Below are 23792 nucleotides of genomic sequence, written 5' to 3'. Positions count from 1 at the left end.
CATGCTCAAAAGTTGTTTCCCATTATTTTCATTACCCCAGTTGATTGATGCCACTTTAAAAGCTATTTGGAAGAAATATGGTCCTTCACTGTAATCTTTTAACCTTTAATGTAAAGTTAAAGCATGATATATGTTATAGAAAATGCTAGAAGAATGACATAATTAATTTGTATAACAGCAAGTGATTTGATATTTGTAAATAGATCTCATCATTGAGCATTTGCAGCTTAAGACGTGAGGCTGAAAATTTGCAACGGTTTGCTGTGTCGATTGAAGGTGCTTTGTGTATACATGGACAGTAAATGACACATGAATCATATGATCAAGATTTGGGGTACTGATAGCCCATCGAGTCCTATGGTGCTGTTGTAGTTTGTTCTCATCCTCATATTTCCAGGGATTATATGTATGCAGTCTTCAGTAATACATTCTTCAGAGGACTAGAAGTAAGAGGCAGAGTTGGTCACTAAAAAGCCTTCCCAGCCCAAGCCTGGTGATCCTTAGAAAATTCAACCCAGAAATGGTCTTTGGGCAAATGATCACTTTTTCTATCAAGACACAAGTTTCAACGGGGCCTTCTAGCATCAAGATTTGGAGATTTATAAAGTACTGTTTTGTGAGTGAGAAGCCAATTGACTCAGCAATGTTTCCCTGAGCAGGACAATGGTTTCTGGATCCTAATGGTTTCTGGACACTCCAGAGCCTTGTGAAGGTGTTGGAGTAATTCTCTTGGCTGAGAAGGGGGATGGTGAGCTTTAATGCATTCATTTAAGAAGCTATGCTAAGAACAACTAGTATTTATGAGCCGGGCAACAATGTGATGCGCTGAATTACTTCATTTAATCCTTACTATAACAAACTAGGAAGACAGGATGATATTCTTCATTCTCTACATGAGGAGCTTTCAATATATTGAGATGACTCAGCCATGATTCCAGAGCTAGTCAAGTTCAGGTCTGAAACCAGGCAATTTGACCTTAGAGTCTGTTCTTGTTAACTTATCATCTGGCCCTGTGTCTAGATCCACGTAGCATTCTGAGACCCCAAAGTTTACTTTCCATTTGTGAAATGAAGGTCCAGCAGAGAAGAGGAATTAACAGAAGTGGCCACTCTGCCCATAGCTGCTTCAAATGGGGATCTCCATGTCTTTCTTTACCAATTCCCACCAGTGGAGAAAGGAGAGGAGCAAGCTTAGAGCCTGCCAACCTTGGCAGATGGTATGTAGGCTGCTTTGGAGACGGGAAGAGGGAGATTTTTGCTGGCTGACAAAGAACAAGGGAGAGAGAGGAGAGAGAACTGTGACACAAGCAGAAAGAGCTGCACTTGAAATATATGTGGAAGAGAAAAAGAACGAGGGATGGAGACTGTTCTAGGCGACAGATGGGTAAATAGACTTGAAAAGACATTTTCTAAATGTCACATCACTTCAGTCTAGTGAGGAGAAGTGAGTGAGGAAAGACACAACCAGAAAGGAGAGGAACGAGATCCTTTCCATGCTGTTTTCGCAGCGTGTCAATAGGAAGGTTGGAGAGCGGTTTCAGGGGTGGAGTTAAGAACTCACTAGATTCTGAAGGGAACCCGCCCTAGTCATGCTAATTTGGAGGCAGCTGAGTAAAGCAGAAGTGATGAGGACTTTCTGAGGATGCTGCAGCTTTACCAGGTCCTACCCCTTGTCAGCTGAGTTCCAAGAAAGAGGGTAATAAGGTGTGATGGCATTTCTGTTTGGTGGGCTCACATCCATGTAACAGCTCCAAGTAACATCCATGTTACCAAGCTCTAAGGACCATCTGAAAGCTTATCTGAGAACACTCAGGAGATATGATTAGTGCCCTACATAGTATTCTCTTTTCTCTTCCCCTCACAAACCTATCTTAAATTATTTATGCACATGACTTAATGTTAAGATGGTTTATTCATGAGTTTGCCTTAGGAGACAGGAGATAGACAACCTGCTTTTGTGAGGGTCTCTCTGGAGAGTGACAGCTGCACAATGTGTTACTCCATCAGGCTATTTCAGGACAAAACATCTCAATGTAGAGAGGCCTCTGTTTAAAATAATGATCAATGTTCCCTGGTTCCCAGTGGAGAAGCATTTATATAGAAGTGACTGCTAGGGGTAAAAGATCAAAAGATTCCCCAGCATCAGACAGGGTGGGTGTGTGTGCAGGAGGAACGGTTAGTATCTCTGATTATTCGGACCTGTTGACTGTAGGTCTTCTCTAGAAGAGCGTGTCAGCCAAATGAATCATTCTGTCACCTCCCTATGACAGTCAGGGCACATGGATTTGGCCAGAGGAGAGATGTCCTGAAATTGATGCTGGGACATTGGTTGATGACAGATTCAGTGACCTGAAGGACCATGTTGATAAACAGGGCTCACATTTCGGTTGACTGACTAGCAAAATGATTTGATTGTGTTATTTTGAAAAATCAAAATATTCCTTCTTTTTAGCATTTTCCCTAATAGTCTTCCATGATTTCTTTGGATCTGAGGTCAAATCTACCTAGAACTATGGTTTCCTTTAAAGCCAAGTATCAACTGCAATTTAGAACCATATGAAGACATTTGAAATATTTTGTCGGTTTTAGGGCTATAGAAAAAGATTATTTGTGTCTCTCCATCACCTTCCCACATTTTGCCCTTCTTCATTTCTTCCAGAACCTTTTGAAACTGCAGATTTTCCTACAGTTAGTGTGCACTTTGACTTGGATTAGCATCGTTGAAAATAGCAAGCAAGCACAATATAAAGAAGGTGAGTGTTCTGTGCAAGCATGTGTGTGAACAGGGTGAGTTGTGCTCTAAATGTAGAGACTGTAGTTTTTGCTTTTAAATAGCAACTTCCAGGAAAGATAGGTGGATTTACGTCCTGTAAACAATGAGTGAGCTCTTAACCTACACACAGCACCAAGTCGGGAGCTCTGTGAACAAATGGAATGGAAGAGACGATGCCTGCTTTAAGCTCCCAAGGAGCTTGAAGTGAAACAGAAGGAGAAAGCTTCAGAAGGTAAGAGGCATTACATGAGAGGAATAGACATCACAGACAAGCATGGGCAGCCATTAGACAAAATCCACCAATTTTCCACTTTGTGAAAATTCAGATAACCAAATGGTTTGATTTCCAAATTTCTAGTCTTTGTACAAATGTCACCTTGTTGAGAACCAACCTAATTATAATAGAATCTTGCCGTCCTCTTTGGAGCTCTAGTCTTTTCTGCTATATTGTTACCAAAGAATCTATTACCTTCTAATAACAAAAGTTACGTACTACATGTTCTGTTTATTGTCTGTCTTCCGACCACCATTAACGTATAAGCTTCAGCAGGACAGGAATTTTATTTTCATCTGCTTTGTTCATATCTATTTTCCTAGCTCTGGGAGCCTCAGAGGAACTCAGTATGTAATTGTTGTTTTCATTATATAAACTTGGATTGAACAATATAGAATAAAAATGGATATAGAGCTGAATAAGTCATGGTATTTGCTGTAAGGAACTCAGCAAATGATACTAACTACAAAGACACTAGTAATCACAGGGGTCATAGTTACTATTAATCAAACATGAGCCAGTCATTGTTCTTCACTTACCCCACCATCTAATTTAATTTTCACAATAACCCTCAGAGGAAGATGTTATTTCTACTTTATTAATGAGAAAATGGAGTCTCAGAGTATGGATATTATATGTATATCACACACACACACATGCACACACACACACACACACACATTATTGGTCCCAGGTAACAGAATTATAGCACTTTCTTGGATCTTCAACCTAAGACTCTTAGGATCCATGGACTGATTTTTAAATCTTTTTAATTATTTAACCAAACATATATTCTAGTAACAAAATGATTCTGCTAGTCCCTAAATATCCATCACTCAGCTCCAAGCAACAGTGATAAATCCGTGGCTAGTCCGGCACTCAGAGTCCACAGTCTCTACCACTTACAATGATCCATTAAGGAGAATAGAAAACTGATCTTTCATGAGCGGAAAGAAGATAAGATCATGCACGAGAGAAATGTGGTGGAGATCATGTGAGGCTGAAGTCTTTTTCCCCCCTTTTGGTGAGATGATGCTTTATGTTTCACATGAAATGGAGAAGAATGACAGGTTCTGTCCTCACCATGTCTGCCTCTGAGTTCAGCACATGGAAGTGAGTTTCTTTCCAAAGGGAAACAGAAGGAGAACTCATCTGGGTACGTCTCCCTGTTTAGTTTGAGACAGAAGTGTCTGCTTGGTTTCTTCAATGCCAAGGAGCTCCCAGACCAGAGAAATAAGTTCACAGTGGGAGACAAAGTAGCCAAGACAAGCCCACGTGTCTCTAACTGGACTTGGGAGTTGATAGCTGATGGTGGGCCAGCCAAGCAGATGTGCTGTAAACAGTTTCTATTAAAGTGTCGATTCAAGGTATCCTGGCAGGTGAAACTGTTGATCTAGAGGAACCACATAAATTGGGTGCAACCATGGAGTGAGTGCTGAGAAGACTGATTTTCTAAAGACTCAAAGATTTAACTGTTGAAAGCTTTCTCTGAAGCCCCATCCTTGGAAAGTCAGTCATCTCTGTTTGCCACACTGAGATACCTCCTGCAGTGACTGAGAAGGGAGGGCCAGGTCGCTGTTGTTTCTATCAAGGTGCCAGGAGGATGGCCAGATCGTCCACCCAGTTTGGGATGTCATAGGCACAGGATCCTGTACCTAATTGCCCTTCACGAATCATCTGTGTCAGGTTGTTTTACTGAGCATACTTTGCGTTTAAGTGCAGCAAAATCTTTCAGAGGTTTTAAGGGTCATTATAATAATTTCTCTAATGGATGAAGGGCCACAATCACAGGACTTCTGTCCAGAAGTATTGGGATGTCATGGTTCCTGGACAGGTTCTATCTGCCAGGAACTGTCACTCCTTGGTGGCCATAATTTCCAGGACCTTTCTCCCAGAAGAGCTGCCTGATAAAACAGTTAACAGAATAGGCTTTCCAGAGAGAACTGCCCATGTCCAAGTCCCACTGTGTCATTTGATAACTTCATGACCATTAGCATAGTATTAACCTTTCTGTGTCATAGTTCCCTCTCAGTGAAATGGGAATAATAAGAGCCTGACTCATTGTTCTGAGAATGAAGTGAGTTAATTCATAATTAAAAAGAGAGGATGGTGCCGGTAAATATCAAGCTCTTAACAAATCATGGCTGCTTACACAAACCCTTCTCCAGACTGTAGGCTGTCCTCCATGGCTAGAGAATCTCCCAACTCCACACTCTAAAGTCAGTGGAGTAATCCAGCTGACTTGCAATACCGCTCTTGTCCTGTAGGGGTTCCCTACTACCTATGCACAGTACTTTCCACATCAAATTCCTCAAGAGGTGTTTGGCAATAGACTAATGAAGGTTCTAAGATATACATGCATGTATGCATACAGATATGTATGAACTATTTAGTTAAACAAGCCCCTTTCTTGTGGACAGCCATCCTTGGAGTGTGTCTGAGAAATGGTTGTTTGGGACACAATGACGTTCTTCCAACTTTTCTAACCGTGGAACCCTTCCCCTATATGACGCCTATTAACCAGCTGAGGGACCCTCAGTCTACTAACCGGAACCTGGGGGCAAATTTATCCAGCTAATCTAAAAAGGTGCTTTTCAACGTGTAGCCTTCCCGTCATGAGCGTGTTAAAACGTAGCTTTCTGCAATTCACATAAGACCTACGGAATCAGGGTCCTTGGAGAAGGCGCAGGAGATGCTGCATTTTAATAAGCTCCCTGGGTGCACATTAAAATTTGAGAGCCTCTGCCTTGCAGGAAAACCTTCCCAAATTTTACACTTCTATAAATTTGAAGCTCTGAATATTGAATCCCCTCCACAGAAAGGATGCTGGATGGCTTTTCAGGAAGTCACACTTTCATGAAAATGGGCGTGGTGAGATAAATAGTAAGACTTGTGCAATTTTTATTTTGTTCTGTTAATTTTGTAAATAGAGACGTCTTCCTTGTGACTGGTGTTGTTCCAGGAGGGAGGGGGTAAGAAGGAAGACAAGCCTCAACTCCTGCCTTCAGAGTGCCTTGTCTTTAAATAGGTAACACACTGCCTAGCCCCTCACCTTCAGATCACTGTGGGGCATTGACTGTAGTCACCTTCACGGGTGGGTCCACCAGGGGACAAGGTACTTACTCTGGAAGGCAAAATGCATCAGGAAAAACTTCTCTCCTATTTGGTCTAGTCACAAATGAGCTACCAAGACATCGGCTTTCTCTGTTTTTTTGATATCCCGAGGAGGGAGGGAAAGCGCAGTGGAGGACCAGAGGAAAGAGTCCAGCAAAGAAAAAGATGAGAAATAAAGCTGAAAGGAAAGAAAACTTAATAACTAATGAGTTATGGGAAGAAAGAAAACCGACTGCTGACTCTGTTCACTTTAAGGTGAGAAATAACAGGATTAGCGTGTCAAACTGCTGAGTCCTGAAGCCTGGCCATAAACCTCCAAGCTCTTTGCCTCAGTTTTTTCCTGCACTCACTAATTAAATCCTGTCTTGAAATATATACAATAAAATAAAATAAAAGCTTTGAGTCCAGAAGACTAGACTGCACATCATCAGCCCATAAGGGGTTGGGCTTCTGACCAACGCACAGATTTATGTAGAACTACAGGAAGACCCCAAAGCACATTTAAAGCCGTGTCTAGGATCCAAATACTGTACATTTTTTCCAACAACAGAAATGACCAGAAAAAGGTCAGAAGCCCAAACCAGGGGTTCTAACCAATTTCACATCCCTTTCGTCATTTGCTTCCCCTCTCTAGCCCATAGCTTCATGGACTGTTTAATGTCTGGTGCAGAAAGCTTGCTATGTAGTTAGATGCCTCTCTCTTCTCACTCAGTTCATGAAAACACAGTGTCTGTGTTTCACTCCCGGTAGATGGTATTTTTATAACTTAATGTCTGACTCAGGCACCCGAGGCCACCATGAGTCCCTTTTCTGTATCCTTCCTCACTCTTACGCAGGGTCGGTTTGCCATAAACTAAGAATTTCACTGATGAAAACCCCAGCAGATATTCTGGCCTCGTGTTCTTCTGTTGTTTGCCTGAGCAAAATCTATCATTACTCGATATGCATATGGCATGTGTCAACTGTTTTAAAATTAGCCAATTTTCCTAAGCATAAAAAGGGATTTTTGTCATATCACATGAACCGTATATCACAAAAACAAACCAGGTTTTGTTATGGCTTTTTTTCCCCCTTTCCAAAATGCATTAAGTCTTTCTCACTCACTGCCAAATCCATTTCACTCACTGCATTTGTGAGATGCATTTAAAGAAACCAAGCAGAGGGCAAAAAAGATCTCGCACAGTGCCATCATCTGGAGAGAGATCCAGTTCATCACCAAACCAACCACGCCTAGGAGGCTGGACTGCTGGTGAATCTTCTAAGTGATCCATAAATACAGCATTCGCATGCTGCTCTGCATGGAAGCTTAAGATAGGGGGAAATCATAAAAATAAAAGTAGGATTAGGAACAGAACCGTCACAGAGTAGGCATTCTTCAAACACTAGAGATGATAGGTATTAATTCTGCAATCTTTCATGCTCTACGCAATCCTGGGCTGTGAATTTTGCTACATCCATTTTAGAGTTGTATATGCTGAGGCTTGTGAGGTAAAGGAGCTGGGCAAGAAAACATGATCATCCCCTAACAGAGGCTGCCCAAATGTATTCTCCAGTTAGTGGTACCTGAGCCTCTTTTCCCAATGATAAAGGGCTTTTCCACAAGTAAATGAAATCTCATAAAGCATCTAGTTGAGACACTACCAGCCGTGTCAGCCCTTGCACCCCAGCTCTCTTCTCCTGATGAGGGTTGTGTAGATAGGTGTTGTCTTTAAGGAGTGTGCATTGCAGAAGGCCTCTATTGAGCAATTCTGTGCAAGCGTCCATACAATGCCTTTGAAATGTTGCTAGAAGCGGCTATTATCCAGACAACCGTCTGTGAATTTTGAGGGGCTTGCTATACTTCTGGAAGGGGGAAAACATGGGTCTTTCCCTCGGCCTAAAAAAATCTGTGAATTTCTCTCTTGAAATGCTCCAGTGTTAATTGGGAGGACAGCACATTAAGTCATTATCAGTCACTAATGCTTTAGTACAAATGAGTTCATCAGGATACTGTGAGGTGTGACAGGGCCCGAGGGAAACTATCGTCTTGATGGAGGTGGTAGGGAGTTGCTAAGAAGGGCAGCCTCTGGGTAGCCAAGGGGCTCAGCAGGAGCTGAGAAGGATGCTGCCTGGTGGGCACTAAAGAGCATGACTTAGGCAGGCAGGGAAGATAGGACCTAATCAACTTAGTTCTGGACAGGTTTGTTTTCACAAGTGTAGCCAGCCTTTCCCACTCCTCTGATACCCACACACATGCACACGCACGCACATGTGCCAGGTTCTGCCTTCTGAGCTTGCCAGAAGTGTACTTCATTTAAGGCCAGCCACCTCTTCTAGATAAGAAAGAACCTTTCTTCCTTGCTTGGAGGCCAGGGGGGCTTGTAACACTGGCTTTTGCCTCTAGGGGTCTCCAGAGCCCTCCTGAGGCTTCAGGAGAATGCTGACCTTACTCAGTGATTCCTGAGTCTCAAATCCCAAAGGGCAAAGATTGCGGAAGAGGCATGGTGCTCAGGAAGCCTCTGGGGACCTATCACCCCACAGGAGCGCTGCTCATCACCTGCGCCCGTTCTTTGTCTGACAACATATTTATAGTATGCTAAGTGGCCGGGTACAGCGAAGGAGAGGCAGAAATGAGATGCCCCTGCAGTTCTTACCCACCTAGCGTTTCTATATCTCAAGGGGATTGCAAGGACTTCTCTGGCTCCTCACCCCACACCCTCGAATTAACTCAACTCCCAGGGCTACGAAGACTGAAGCTTCACGGGAATCTGTGCTCTCAGCCAGACTACCTCCGGTTCAGCACGGTGCACCCTGCACGAAGCTCCCAAGTGAGGAATGGAGCTGGATACCCTCAAACCACAACAGCCACTGGACCTTGACCCTGATGAACAGGCTGGCCCTGGGCTAGGGGACCAAGAAGGGAAGGCCAAGGCAGGAATCCATAGCATGGATCTGTGAGGATAAGAATGCCTTGTGGAAACAAAAAGATGAGGTGCAACCTCACACCTGAAGCATGCTGGTCTCCAGTAAGCAACTTTGAGGTAGGCTAATACTGTTTCCACCCCATAAAGAATCTTTAGGGGTGAGTGACTAACGTCAGCCACACTAATCCATTCCCCCCACCATTAAAATCCCAACCCTGCCAGGCATGGTGGGGGTGCCAGGCATACCTTTGATCTCAGCGCTTGGGAGAGACTTGGGAGGATCTCTTTGAGCCCACCCTGGTCTACATAACAAATTCCAGGCCGGGCTAGTCAGAGATACACACTGAGATCCCGTCTGAAAATCAACAAGCAGAAATTCCCAGTATTATTATTCTCCTGCTGGTGAGGTTTCAGATCACTGTTAAGCAACCCTTCTTACTTGATTCTTCTCAGTTTCACATTGAAAGCAGTGAGATGAACTTCCTGGGGTGGAGGGAGGAGGGTTGGAATCGGAGGAGATTGCACATGTATCGTAGTTAGTGTCTGGTACAGTTCCTGGCACACAGCAGGTGTTTATTCATAGACATTGAATTTCATGCATTTTCAATCATTGAGAATAAGAGAGAGCAGTAATTTGTCCTAGTCTCACTGAATGTCACAGATGTGTCTGAGTTGGCAAAGGTCTAACATTTTATGATCCATTTTAGTATGTCACCTATTATTTTAAACAAATGACAAGTCTTGCTTTTTGAAGGATTTCTATAGTGCACGCTTTTCCGTGTATTTCAAGGCATCTTTAAAGCTCCAAGGAGGTGCCTTGGGCAGAACTCTTGACAGAGGAAAGAATGGGATGATCCAGCTCTGGGCACCCAGACCTGCTCCAGCTAGAGCCTTGCCATCTATAGGCTGCATGTGTTAGGATTCTAGATAAAGGTTTGTTAATGAAAGTCCTCTGCTTTCCCAAAAGGTTAAAAATCGTGTGTAGTGCAGGAAACCTTTCCCCAAGCCCAAGGATACTCTTCTCTAATTTTGTTTGGAAAGCCTTGATCTTTTGAAAAAAAAAAAAAACTGATACACACCTGTGTTCAGAAATGGTGGCACTTGAAATATTCAGCCTGCTGCACTAATTGCACGGTCTGTATAAAGCTTTGCGCTAGAAACTCTGGGTCTGGGTTTCTGTTTTGGTTTGGTTTGTCTGCTTTTGTACCCCCAGTGGTCCCATTTAGGTCTTCTTCTTACCATACATCAGCCCTGGTGGCCTGCTCCTGGGAATCCCTTGCACTTATGAAACAGCAGTTCAGATATTTGAGTAGCTCCTCTTACCTTGACCACCAAGATACCCTTTCTCTAGGACACAACTCAAGACAATGATACACTGCAAAGTCTAATGTTTGAGCAAATGGCTTTTACATCTGATAGATTAAAGGTCATGTGAATTCTACCTCATCCAAGCTGGCAGGCCTTCAATGGGTTATTTAATCTCTGGGAACTTCAATTGCCTTATCAGTAAACATTTTAGACGCTTTGTCATGTGATTAGAGGAGAAATCGCCTGGAAAGCAATAGCTTGGGAGTTGGTACTTGGCAATGACTCTTGGGGAATACCTGGTTCCTTTCCCCCAGCAGAAGCTGAAGGTAGTACCAACTCTTAGTAGCTATGCCTGGGTCCAAGCTTTGCCCTCCGTGGAAGCTGGCATCTTACGAGTGCTCACATTTGGAGACACAGAAACAGTAGCGACCATTTTCTGAATGTTTATTTCGAGGCAGGGACTTTGTGGATATTTTCCATCCCTTGTCTCTGGTACTCAGGAGATGTTATCATTTCTATTTGTTAGGTGGAGATATTTGTAGCTTCATAAAGCTTATATAATCAAACTGATGGTCACATAGCTGGCCAGGAACCAAAACAGGACTGAAGCTGGTCTGACCGGTAACCCGGCGTCTCTCCTCCCCTGACATCCTTCAGAGCTTCCCACTACCTAAAGCAGAAAGCCTGGCGCAGTAATTAGAACCTGAGTCTGAATGCTAGTTCTTTCGCACTTTTCTTTCCTTGGTTTCAGTCTACAAAATAGGAATATCATACATTTCATGAGGTAAGAATAAAAATTAAGTGAGATATTACAACCAAAAAATTTTTGGACATTTTTTTTACCATTTTAAGATACATCTTAAATATTTATGAACCTGTTCAAACTAACTTGTACCTGTTCTCCATATCATTTTTTAAACTTTTAATTATAAAAATATCACAAAGGGAAAAAAAACCAAATACATAGATATATGGTATGGACATGTATGAAGATAAAAATCATGACCAAGCTGTCACTCAGAAATCTGCCTTCCCCTCTGCATGCCCCTCCTGAATCAAAATCCCACTTCTCCCTCTAGTCTAATTCACTTTACATCTCATTGAAAAAATAAGCATTTTCCCTTTTGCTCATATCTCTGGGTTGTCTCCAGCCTTTGTTGTACCTGTCACTTTACTAAGGTTCTGAGTGAAACTCGGTTCACAGGACAGAAGTAAAATCAAGTGGTTTGTCAAAGCCATGGTGTGTGCCTATGTGTGTGTGTATGTGCACACACGAGCATGCATGCACTCATGCTCATATGTCGTGTCTTTCTACCCTTGTCAAGAGCAGCAAGCTGTACACTTTATGAACTATGTCTTCACCCAAATTAACAGGAGAAAAAAATGGGCTGGTGGAGGGGAGACTGGAAGCATCTGGATATTTCACTACTCCCTAGATTACCTAGACTGAATCTGGCACTTCCAGGGTAAGGGTTGGGCCACATCAACAGGAACTCCAGTAACCCCAGTTTCCTCCTTTGATGTCGGTTCACCCCTATCCTCAACCCAAATGCATCTTTATCTATCTTTCTCAGGACAAGTCATACCTCAAATTAAATGATACCCATGTAAAAATCTTCTCAGAACACTACCCTGGTCATGCTCTCCTATAATATTCTATTTTTTTTCTCTTCCATTATCACTATCTGAAATTGTCTCATTTGTTTACTTATCTATATGGTTATTTTTTCTGAAAACCATACTAAACCTATAGACTCAGAACCTAAATTTTGTGAAATACCAGCTCCCAAACATACTAACTGTGTGACCTTGAACTAGTAGGATGTTTTCTCTTTCTCTTTTAAATTTTTTTTGTATTTTTATTTATGCATGTGTTTTTCTTTGCATATGTGTGTCACGTGTGTGCAGATGAACAAAGAGGACAGAAGAGGGTCTTAGATCTTCTGGTGCTAGAGTTACAAGCAGTTATGAGCTGCCCAACATGGGTGCTGGGAACTGAGCTCAGGCCCTCTGGAAGAGCAGCACACATTCTTAAACACAGAGTCATCTCTCCAGCCCTGGTCATCTCACTTCTCTGAAATTCCAATGGTGTGGGAGGTCCTCCTGTATATGTGTTGCTTTTATTGATTAATGAATAAAGAAGTTGCTGTGGCTTGTTATAGGGCAGAGTAGAGCTAAGTGGGAAAAGTAAACTGAATGCTGGGAGAAATAAGGTAGAGTCCATGAGAAGCCATGTAGTTACTACAGGAGACAGATGCCTCCACGGGAGCCTGCTAAAACTTTGCCAGTAGACCATGACCTCATGATGATGCACAGATTAATGGAGATGGGTTAGTTTAGGATATAAGAGCTAGCTAGAAATATGCTTCAGCTATTGACTAAACAGTACTGCAAATAATATAGTTTCTGTATAATTATTTCAGGTCTGAGGAGCTAAGAACGAACAAGCAGCCTCCGCCAACATTCCAATTTATTTTATAAGACAGAAAGGATAAACTTAGTGTAGAGGATCACTGTGATAAGTAAATGAGTTGATGCATAAAGGTCTTCAGTTCAGGGTCTGACACATAAAGGCTATAAAAGTGTTAGCCATTATCAGCAATGCCCATATGAGCCTTAGTGCCACAATTTCCCTTCAGAATGGAGGTGCCTAGAAGACAAGGCTTTGGTGACTGCTGGCCTCTGCTCAATCTATTATGCTGGAGGACGGGGTTTGCTTTCCAACAATATGCTCCTTGTATTCAATACTTCCTAAGAACTGTGTCTTAAAACCCCCATCTCAACCCCACTGTCCAAGCCTCAGTACTAAATCATTACATTGTTTGAATATAGTAAAAGAAGATTTGAGCAAGAAGTGTAGGAGTGTAGAGGAAGAGGCAATTAATTCTGTCCCAGAGTCTCAGAGAAGCCTTCACAGAGGAGACAATGTTTACAGAGTCTTGAAACTCAGTCACCAGAGTTTAGGACAGCAGAAGGAGGGCACTGCGGAGAAGAAGATGGCACTGAGAGAGAGAGAGAGAGAGAGAGAGAGAGAGAGAGAGAGAGAGAGAGAGAGAGTGCTGGGGCTCCACTGCAGGCTGCAGTGAAAAGGGTCAGATGCAGATGAGGGGGCCACAGAGACGCCAAGGACTAGCTCATGAAGGAGCTCTGTTTGTCAGGCTAAGAAATTTGGTTTTCATTCTGGTGCTCGTGGGGAGCCCAGGAGAATTGCAATGATCAGAGAGGCATAATCAAATTTAACATGTTGAAATATCACTCTGGCCGCAAGGTGGAAACAGACCTGGCTAGCCCTCTAGGCAAGAAACAGGAAGAGCAAACGTAGGACGGTCCAGCAAGAAGAGACAAGCATCTGACTTCAGAGTAGAAGGAGGAGTGACAAGAAGTACAGGGATTCCAGAAATCACTAGAAGCACACCTTTCCCAAGGTTGCTGATAGATTGGATGTGGGAAGAAAGCAGTGTGAGAGAAAATAAAGGGTCAGTGTAATTCATCTTTTCATTTTGGGGGGTTGTTGTTTGGTGGTGGTAGTGATGTGTGTGATGTTGTAGGTATATGTGTATGTGGTGTGTACATGGAAGTGTAGGGGTATGCAGGCCCATGTGTTCACATGCAAAGGCTCCAAATAAGATGTCTAATATCTTCCTTCATTGCTCCCTGCCTTGTTGCCTTGAGACAGGATCTCTCACCCAACAAGAAGCTTGTCATTTCAGACAGGCTGGCTGGTTTGTGAGGCCTCCACATCTACCTGCTTCCATTTCTCAATACTGCATTTATAGATGTAAGTAGCTATGCTGGGTTGGTTTTGAAAGTTTGTTTTTGACATGGGTGCTGGGGATTTGAACTCAGGTCCTCAAACTTGCAAAGCAAGCTTTCTTACCCAAAGAAGCATCTCCCTAGCTGTTGTTTTGTAAAGCAGAGTCTTGCTAGCCTTCGCTGGCCTGAAGATCATTGTGTAGAAAAGGTTGGCCTTGAATTTTCCTTGACCTTTTTGCCTCCCTATCCCCAGTGCCAAAATTACAGACGTGTTCCATTCAATCCAGCTCCATATTTCTATATCATGTCTCTGGAGGTCTGATTGTGCCATTTACTGAAGCAGATATCTGGGGAAAGAAATGCCTATGAGTCTAGTTTGGGGTACTCAAACCATGAGGGTATCAAGCCAGAGATCTTTAGCAGGAAAAGGGCATAATATCCGTTGAATGTCTACAATGTACTGGAGCTATATTTGGTATTCTGCCCTATTTCACATTGAGAAGAAACCCCTAAGAAGGGGACACAATTGTGTTTATAGGTGCTGAGAAAAGGCTGTGAGAGGTAGTAATGTCTCTTTCATGTGGTTCGTATTTAAGAACAGCCAGCAAGGCTGAACAAATAACATATAAAGAGAAGGAGTAGAAAATAGAGTCATAAGGGTGGTTTAAAGTTAGATCATGGAAAATATAGGAAGAAGATAATATTTCCCCTTGGGGTGTTGTGTGAACCAGGTGAAGTATAGCTTGGGAAAACATTTTCACAAATGATAGAAGGCTAAGTAGATATGACAAGTTCTAGGCATGTCCAAACCTTTTCTCAATGACTACCAATGCCAACATAATATTGATGAAGGGGTTCTAGTATTCTAATCTGTAATTAACAAATAAAATTTGATCCTTGTGTCTTCCCATTTTAGTTGATAGTTGAACAAATAATCTTTAAAACATAGCAGTGGCTCCTTCCCTACTACACTAAAATACGAAAAAATGAGAAATTCATGGGGGGAGAGGTCGTGTGGTACAGAGATAAGAGAAAAGGGGACACTGTGGAAGAGACCCTGAAGGTCACTCAGCTATTTCTACTGCCACCACTTTAGAAGAAAAAGACAAAGGCTGAGACCATGAGGCTTCTCACCAACTCGCTCTGGGCATGTGAGCTGAGAGCTGCATTGATTTGCAAAGGCTTCTGGGGGACTGAGTCACAGTAAGCTAGGTCCCTCCTCAAATAAATATAGGCCATGTAAGCTATTTGTGTTCCTTGCTTTTTAAATTTCAGAAATACATGCCCACAGGCTCCCTCTGGGCTGCTCTTGACCTCTCCCTCCATGTTCTCTTTCTTTTTATGTCTCTGGCTCCTCCTGTCTCAAGTTTTGCCCTCCCTCCTCCCCCATTAACCTGCCACTGCTCCGCAGGGCCTGGCCTGCACAGTCTAAAAAAAATGCAAGGCCTGCCAAAGAAAAATCTAGCTTTCTGGTATCTATATTAAAAACTAAAAAAGAAATGAGCAAAACTAACAGGATTTTATTTAACCCAACATATCTGAAATGTTATATCATTTTAAACTAAAGTCATTATAAAACTAGTGATATTTTTATATTGCTTTTGTTTGTACATGTGGGGTGTTTTGCTCTTTGAAACAGGGTCTCCTACATCACTTTCAGGTCTCCTACTTTCTATATGGTAGAGGATGACCTTGAACTTCTGTCCCCCCTGCTTCCACCTCCTAAGTAGTAAGGTTGAGAGGTGTGTATCACTGTGTCTGGTTTATGTGGCGCCAGGAATAAAAACCAGGGCTTTGGGCATGCTAGGCAAGCAATATTGCAATATTAACAACTAAGTCACATACCCAGTCCCTTATATGATATTTTTTTTAAAAAGTAAATCTTTATAATCCAAGATGCATTTTGCAATCCCAACATACATTTCAAGAGCTCCTGAGCTACCTGTAGAGTTCTTTGGTGGATTTTTGCCTGTAATGGGTCCTCACTTTATCCAATTCAGCAACCCAAGTGTTTTAACATTGCAAGGGAGTTTCAGAAAAATAAATGATGGGACTTGACCAGCCATTGAAGATCACAGGCTGTGGTGATGGTGTTCTACATTCCTCTGCATATCAGAGAGATAATTTGAAGAAAATCACTCCACCAGCATGTTCAGAGAAGACTAACCCACTGCAGCCTTCATAGCTGAGCCTTCTGACACTTCCCTTCCAAACACAAAAGGGTTTCCTCCAAAACTAGGAACCACATATTATGTGCCTTGGGTTCCACCTCAACCCCAAAAATTTCATTGGATGCTTCTGCAAGTAAATAAAGAAGATGCCCTACTCACAGCCTAGCTACATGGTCATTGGCACAAGGATGCTTGCTGATAGACAGACACAAGGATGACAGCAGAGTTAAGAGTAGGATCTTCAAGACAGAGAATGTCTCTTAAGATCTGATCCCTGATTGCACTCCTGGCTCAAAGTACAAAAAGAGAGTGGGCTCCTAGAGAATTTCCTCCAGACCACACAGAAGGTACGGTGTGAATTGTGGCAAACCATTCCCTTCTCATTCCCTGTGGAAGCTCTCTGTATTCTAGGAATAGAGCCATTCATGCAGTGACATGCAGCCTGCATGATGCTCTAAACCAAGAGCTGACCAAGATCGCTGGGCAGCTAGTCCTCCAACAAGACCCGTGCTGTTCTTGATCTTGTCTCGGGGAGAGAGGCCTTTTACTCCTGGAATAAGTGTGTATGTCTAGCTGGCTGGAGCCTTCTCCAGGTAGACAGCAGCAGCCCTTAGACTCTTCTTGGCATTGCTCAGGATGACACCATGCCTCTCCCCCTTCCTTGCTCTGCTGAACAATCACAGGACCTCGTGGTACAGCTGCGGGCAGTACCACTCCCCACCCTCTCCTGCTTTTTTGTGGTCTCCTCCTTTGTGACTGCTACAGCATATGTTTTATTAAAAGAGGAAGAGAAGAGGAGACAAGAGGTTATGTACATGGGCATGCTCAAGAATTTTAAGATTGGAAATCTTCTGCTCAATGCTAAATGCCTAAGGGCTTTGGCATTTTGCTGGCTCCAAGTAAACCCCAAGAGGAACATTTGGGTGGGGAAATAGGAAATGGAGGAAAATCAAAGCTCTCTCTTAAGAGATTCCGATTCTAAAATATAAGATTTTTCTCGTGTTCTCTTGAAATTTGCTTTCTCCACCATCCTTATTCAAATTTTCGGATGGGAAGTGAATGGGATCTCTGACATCGAGTAACAGTTTTCCCGTTGTGTAAGGATTAGAGCAGAGAGTGGATGGGAGGTCAGGTAATATTTTTGATGCCTAATGAGATACCCAACTTCACAGCCCTCTGGTGTGGTCTTGGGCCAACTTCTTGTAGGCTATACATGTTTAATATAATTGCCCCAGATATGTAGGACTTCCAGATTTCAAAAGGAGATGTGGCCCCAAAGAACCATGCAAACCATGACATTTCCAGCCTCTTACCTGTGCCACAGTGAGTTTCTCTACCAACTGGAACCCTTCATCCCCTCTGCCTGCCCCAAAATATTCCCCTCCAACTCTCGAAGCTCAATTTTAATTCTCCTTTCTTGGAACACTGATAGCTCTTATTATCTGTGCAGATCAATGGTCGATTAATAAGGTCAGGCTTTTGACTTCTTTTGTATTGAGCTTCTGTTTAGAGCTTACACCGTCATTTACCTCTGCCCAGATATAGGCCCGTTTTCCCAAGTAGACTACAAAATCACAGAAGACAAAGTTTTCTAAGGTTTTTGTCCCTCACTACCCAGACATACTGCCAGAGAAGGAGCCCCAGATGATACCACAGCCTCCCAGCCTTGTAAAGTATAAAGTAACCAAGTCAGAGCCCAGTCACTGAGATGAGACTATGCCTTAGAGGAATCCCATAGGGACTGAGGCTGGCAAAGGAGCAGTAAGACCCAGACCCATCCATAACTTCCCCTACTCCTGTGTGACTGAGGGAAGACATATCTCCTCCTAGGGTGCTCTGCTCTCCCCTTTCCAAATAGGATGCTAAAACCATTTAGCTCTACATCTTAGACAAATGAGACAATAAGCCGTATGAGAATTAATTAGAGGACTTCTGTAAATCCTCCCAGCTCTTTGGGAAAGGAGGCCTTTATAAAATGGATGCAAGGTCTTATTATTTAAGCAAAAGAATTGAGCCTCCAGAAATAACACCACACTGCGTTTGTTTAAACACCAGTCAGGAACCTGAACACTGAACATTCCAGTCAGCAGAAAGTGCCCACACATCTCCAGTGCCTTCAGATTACCTCTTGTTTGTGAGTGGAGAGGGATTCTGGAAAACCCTCTCAGAGGGATATATCTTAGGTGGTGCTCCCCAGGTGCTAACCTGTACCTTGGGGAAGGGGATCAGGAGGAGCTGATGACGCAGGGATGTTCTATGCCCTCTGGCTTAGCTCAGTAAACAACCTGTCAGGAGGCCAGATATGAACACTCAGAAGAGGATCCTGAGGTCCAAGAAGAGAGAATGTTTCCTGTCCTCAACACCAGGCCAGCATAAGGAGGATAGATAGGGTCTTTTTGTCCTCCCCAGATCTTCCTTCCTCGATCATCCTCGCTTCCACACTGTAGCACACACCACTCCATTCTGGGAGGAGAAAGTCAGCTCCATTTTTTGGTGAGGAGAGAGAAGTGAGAGTCAAGAATGCTTCTGCCTTCCCCATGGCTACAGCCCAGCCAGCTGTCGACCCCTTTAAAACCAGCTGCTTCCCAGCACTGAAGACTCTGGACTGACGTCTGCTCTCTTACCCCCAACACAGTATCTGTGCTCTGCATCTTTGCAAATCCTCTCCTTCCTCAGAGAAGCCAAGCATGCACCTTTCCTCAGAGTAGGTGGCAGCTATGGTGCTGGTAAGATCGGATCACAGTGGCAGCATTGCTTGGTCATGCTCTCAGTGCTACAGAGCAGCTCAGTCTAGGTGAGAAGGAAGTCCAGAGGGTCATGTCATAAACAAATAACATGCACACTACTGTGTAAAACCAAGAGGGAAAGCACCAACTCCAGCATCAGCTCAGCTGCTGCCCGATGTCATCAGACTGCCCCCCAGGGGATTTAGTAGAATTCTTTAGCTGCCTGGTTCATATTCACACTGCCCGTCTTCTGCGAGCGTGGACATGGGGTGAGGAAACGGACGGTAACAACATGTTCATGTTTAGGAAAAAAAAACTGGGGAGATATTCTTGACTCATAGCGTACATTTAATTCTTCTGATTGGCCTAGGCTAACATACCACTGTCCCTGTGGAATAAGGTCCGGATTATCTTTTATAATTGTTATTCTCTTAGCACATATGTGCCCACTCAGAGCAACCTACTCCCAGGACAGGGGAAAACACACATGTGGTTCTTGACAGAGAGGTCTTCTCGGCCGTGTTACAGTGCATCATCCAGCTGATTGTTAGTATTTGACTTTAGTCTATATACCCTGGATAAATATGTACCGTGCAGAAGGACTGCTTGGTGAAGAGAGAACTCCTCTGGGCTAGCACAGCAGTGCATAAGTTCAGCCTCCTACTGGGCAGGAACACTTCAGGCATTCAAGGCCTGGGCAGGGGCTCGGCAGGCATGCTTAGTGTTTCTGTGAGCAGCTAGCTTCCTGCATTTCCCTGCATACAGCTGTGAAAACACACACACACACACACACACACACACACACACACCACAGGCAACATTCAACTGTGTATGAACAGGGAGAGCAATCTGAGAGATGGCATCAGCAGACCCTTCCCTCCAGCACAGCAGCACCCCCCCCCCAGTGTCTCCAGGGCACTAAGAGGATCAACCCAATCCATAGGAGCTTCTGCTATAACACTCAAGAGAGTGTGTGGGGTTCACTCTTATGAATTATTTTTTGTCCCTGGTTACATACATGTACATGGAAGAAACAGACTGGCCTCTCAATCATGCCACAGGGCTTTATGAACATGTGAACACAGATGTATTGTGCAATGCAATATCAGGTCTTTAGGGTCCTCTCCAAACACGGTGAACCTCGTGCAGTTCTCTCCAGCATCACTAGGCAAGCAAAAGTCCTTGTCATTCTCTGCAATTATGGAGCCCGAATGAATTTTCCAAAGCTAATGGGAGTTGCACTAACTTTGAGGACTTAAACAAGGCAAAACCAATATAGGTCAGGCAGAGTGCCTAAGCTCTGTGACAGCCATGCGACACCAGGAGGCAAAACCAGAGTCAGCTTAAACCCAAAGTCCACTGCTAAGCTCCACCTGACAGAAACTAAGGGACGGAATGGGAATGGGAATTATTCCTTTTGCTCGCAATTGCCAGACACCAGACAAGAGGGTTGAATGAGGACTCATCAAAATTACAACGAAAGGGGATACAGAAAACCCACGGCCCGGCCCCCTGCACTGTTACCTTGAATCTTTGCAAAAGCCCTTCTTGCTGTATCAGCTGCTCCCCAAACCTCCAAGGACTGCGAGGAGACTCCTAAAAGATGCCCGATTTTTGTGCAACATCTCCAGTGGCAGCCTTCCAAAGTTTTTACTTCATGATTTCTTGTAGATCTTTCTCCTTTGGGGAAATGCGAAGCCTCCCCCCTCAGCTTGAGAGAAGGAACGGATGTCTCTTTTCAAATTCTCCTGCTCTGGGCTTTGCTGTTGCCTCCGCCGCCGCCGCCGCCGCCAACGTCGCCGCGGCGGTTAGACCACTTGCCTGCTGTCTTGCCGCGGAGCGGCGAGCATCCCAGGAACCCACAGCATCTGTGAAGTGGGATCAGCGCTAGGCTGGGTCGCACGCGGCGTGGGAGAGGTGAGGAAAGTGGGAAGGCAACTGAGGAGTCCCCTGTTTCTCGACCGAGGTGAAACCAAGATCTTGCCCCTTTTTTCCAACTCTAAAGAGACTCACCCGCCCTGTCATCCGAAATCTGTGCCTTGCACATGAGCAGAAACCGTTCCTCAGGCGTCTGGGCTCCTTCGGCTGCCTGAGGACCTGCCGGTGTCCTCGGAGCGCGCGGCAGGTGCATTTCCCAAGTCCTTCCGAATCCGCCGAGCTCAGCGGAGGAACTGCGGGATGAGCCGCGAGCCGCTGGACAGGCAGGCGGATTCCATGCTAAGGCTGCAGCTCGGCGCGTCCCCACTCTGACTCCGCGCTCCGTACCTAACCAGTGTCACCTGCAGACTCAGACACCAGATGAGTGTCTTAAGATAACAATGCTGCCCTGCCTGCCTCTCTCGTTCTTTTTTATGCATGTAGGTTAGCAGCCAATAGAACTCTGCGCCTCACTCTCTACAGACGCCCATTGGCTGAGCAGCCTGGCAGGGGGCGGGTTCTGAGGCCTACCGGCAATCTCCTTTGGCAGGCTGGGGTACCAGCTCTGTTAACCCTACCAGCTTTGCAGCAGTGACTTTTTTTCCCCTTTTCTTTCTTGCTTTCTTGTCCCCCACCCCCCACCCCCTCCGGCGAGGATAAGGAAGCATTGGATAAATTCACCGCTGCATGTAAGGTTGGAAGTGAGGGTTAAAAAGTGTCAAAAGGCTGAGGAACAGGAAGTAGACGGGGAACTAATTACATTTTCTTTAATCTTCTGAGTTACAATAATCATTTGTCCCAGCCCATTTTGTTTGCTTGCTTAACCAGAACTCTCAGAGATGGGGACCCATTTGATCCATTTTCCTTCTAAATTGAGGTTTCATTTGGTTGTTCTGTTTTTTAAGCCTCCTGAATTACTTAATTAGAAGTGAACCCCCAAGTGAGAAATAGCGCGCGCGCGCCTACACACACACACACACACACACACACACACACACACACACACACATGCACATCAAAGATACATGGGAAAGAGGGAGGCAAAAGACCGCGAGATTCTATAAGATGGCTAGGCAGAGTCTTAGAATCGCTGGACAGCTAAATTGAGACGCCTCACGCCTCCACATCAGAACTGTTGGGACAAGGCAAAAAGAACTTGAGGAATCTGGGGGAGACATTTAAAATGCCCTGAGTCGAGGGAGAGAGAGAGAGAGAGAGAGAGAGAGAGAGAGAGAGAGAGAGAGAGAGAGAATTGTTTGGCCTGTGCTGTCTTCCTCCTGTGTGTCTCCTTTCACTCCAGTGGCTGTCAGGAAAAGGGACTCGGGTTTTAAAGGAAGACTAGAGAAAGGAGAACAGGACTAGCCTTGTTTCTGTGAAGCAGGTGCTGTTGCTGAGCCTGTGTGAATCTGGGGTGGGGGTGGGGGCCTTGAGGGAGGGAGAAAGGGAGGGAAGGGAGGGAAGGGAGGGAAGGGAGGAAAGAATGAGGGATAAAAATATTAACTTTGAGTTGAAGGGTGTGAATAACATATTTTTGATATTCTAATAAACGTGTGAAACTGAAATACATTCTACTAACTGGTGAACTACACTAAATTTTGGCAAGAGCAGGGAAGAGTCATTGTTGAAGAAACAGCCACTTCAACAGAAGAGCTGGAAGTTGAAACTGGCAAGGGGATGTGGGGGGGGATTCCCATTAAGTCGTGTGGTGTGGGGCCATATAGAGGGTAGTGAGAAAGAGAGAGAAGGGTCTGGATTTAGTTTCTTTGTGTTAAGAGCCACAGTAGAGGTCATTTTGTAAAAAAAAAAAAATTAGAAAAAACGCAGAGTCCAGAGGTTTAATGTGTGCCAAAGCAGTACATATCTGGGTTAGCTAGAAAGTGTCCATTGGCTAGATGTTCCGAGTGGGTGAGGAAAGCTGAGAAATTGCATCTTGCCTGCAAACGCTCATTCCTACATTCCTGATTGCCAGTTGCTTCCTCTTCTGCATCCTAGTCAAGTTATTCTTCCTTCATGCTGCAGGTGTCTAAGCTATAAAACATGCCAGAGAACGGTGGTCCCGTGGAGTCCCCAGATCTTCAACTAGGATAAAGTATCTTACTAAAATGCTGAGAATCTAACTGCTTCTGCAATGCAGAGCTGGTTGTCCCTGAGATTCCCAGAGACAGGGGCCCACTGAGCCTGTCCCAAGTAGGAACACAATGGAGGTCAGGGTTCTTGCGAAATGTTTTGCAGAAGAGATAAAATGAATGACTGGTAGAATAGCTGTAACTCAAGTCACCGGAAAGAACAAAGTGCCAGAAACTCTGGGGGCAGGGGTGTTAGCACTGATCACTGATCGTGTAAAAATAAAGGAACTTGGCTGTGTTTTCTTCTGTGGTGTCTTAAACCACCCAATGATATTTTAATGATGAAAACACACATTAAAAACTCCACATGAGTTCATCTGAAGAATGTCTATGCATTGATGTAACCACTGTTTACATCATTTCCAACGTTACATGAAGCTAACGATTGCTTCTTCTTAGTCAGAATCTTATACCCACCCAAAGAGAAATGGTAGCCTATTGCTCATTCCCAAAAGATGGTACTTGCTCTTAAATTCTGAAAATATAAAGTATTAGTGAGTAGAGTGGTCTCTGCTTTATTTTTTTCACAAATTATTGTCCTTGATACAGGAAGCTGATGACCATCTGAGCTGGTCCCATTTTTTAATCTATTATTATTAATGAACCTGCTCAGAATATTCCCATGTTTCGCTGCTGGTACGCACACATTATCATTTCTTCTGGGTAAACGTCAAGGAATGTAAATCACTAAATTTACTTTTTACACTTACAGTGGAGACACTTATGT

The 23792-nt window shown here is 44.0% G+C and overlaps 1 protein-coding gene across 2 annotated transcripts in view; it reads right to left on the bottom strand.

The window, feature by feature from the left end:
* Window positions 1-21325, bottom strand: part of Brinp2 (BMP/retinoic acid inducible neural specific 2) — a 104272-nt gene extending 82947 nt beyond the window's left edge. The window contains exons 1-2 of one of the 2 annotated variants that reach the window (XM_050135416.1): window positions 21036-21325; window positions 20547-20890 (exon numbers count right to left, since the gene is read on the bottom strand). The gene's annotated coding sequence lies outside the window, so the exon portion shown is untranslated. The remainder of the gene's footprint in view (window positions 1-20546; window positions 20891-21035) is intronic. The other variant, XM_050135417.1, reaches the window with a different exon arrangement.
* Between the last annotated feature and the right edge of the window lie 2467 nt (window positions 21326-23792).

Source organism: Alexandromys fortis, unplaced genomic scaffold, assembly GCF_014885135.2.
Source record: "Alexandromys fortis isolate MF-2015 unplaced genomic scaffold, M_Fortis_MF-2015_v1.1 scaffold_21, whole genome shotgun sequence".
Classification (NCBI taxonomy): Eukaryota; Metazoa; Chordata; class Mammalia; order Rodentia; family Cricetidae; genus Alexandromys; species Alexandromys fortis.
This window is presented reverse-complemented; position numbering and strand designations above follow the sequence as displayed.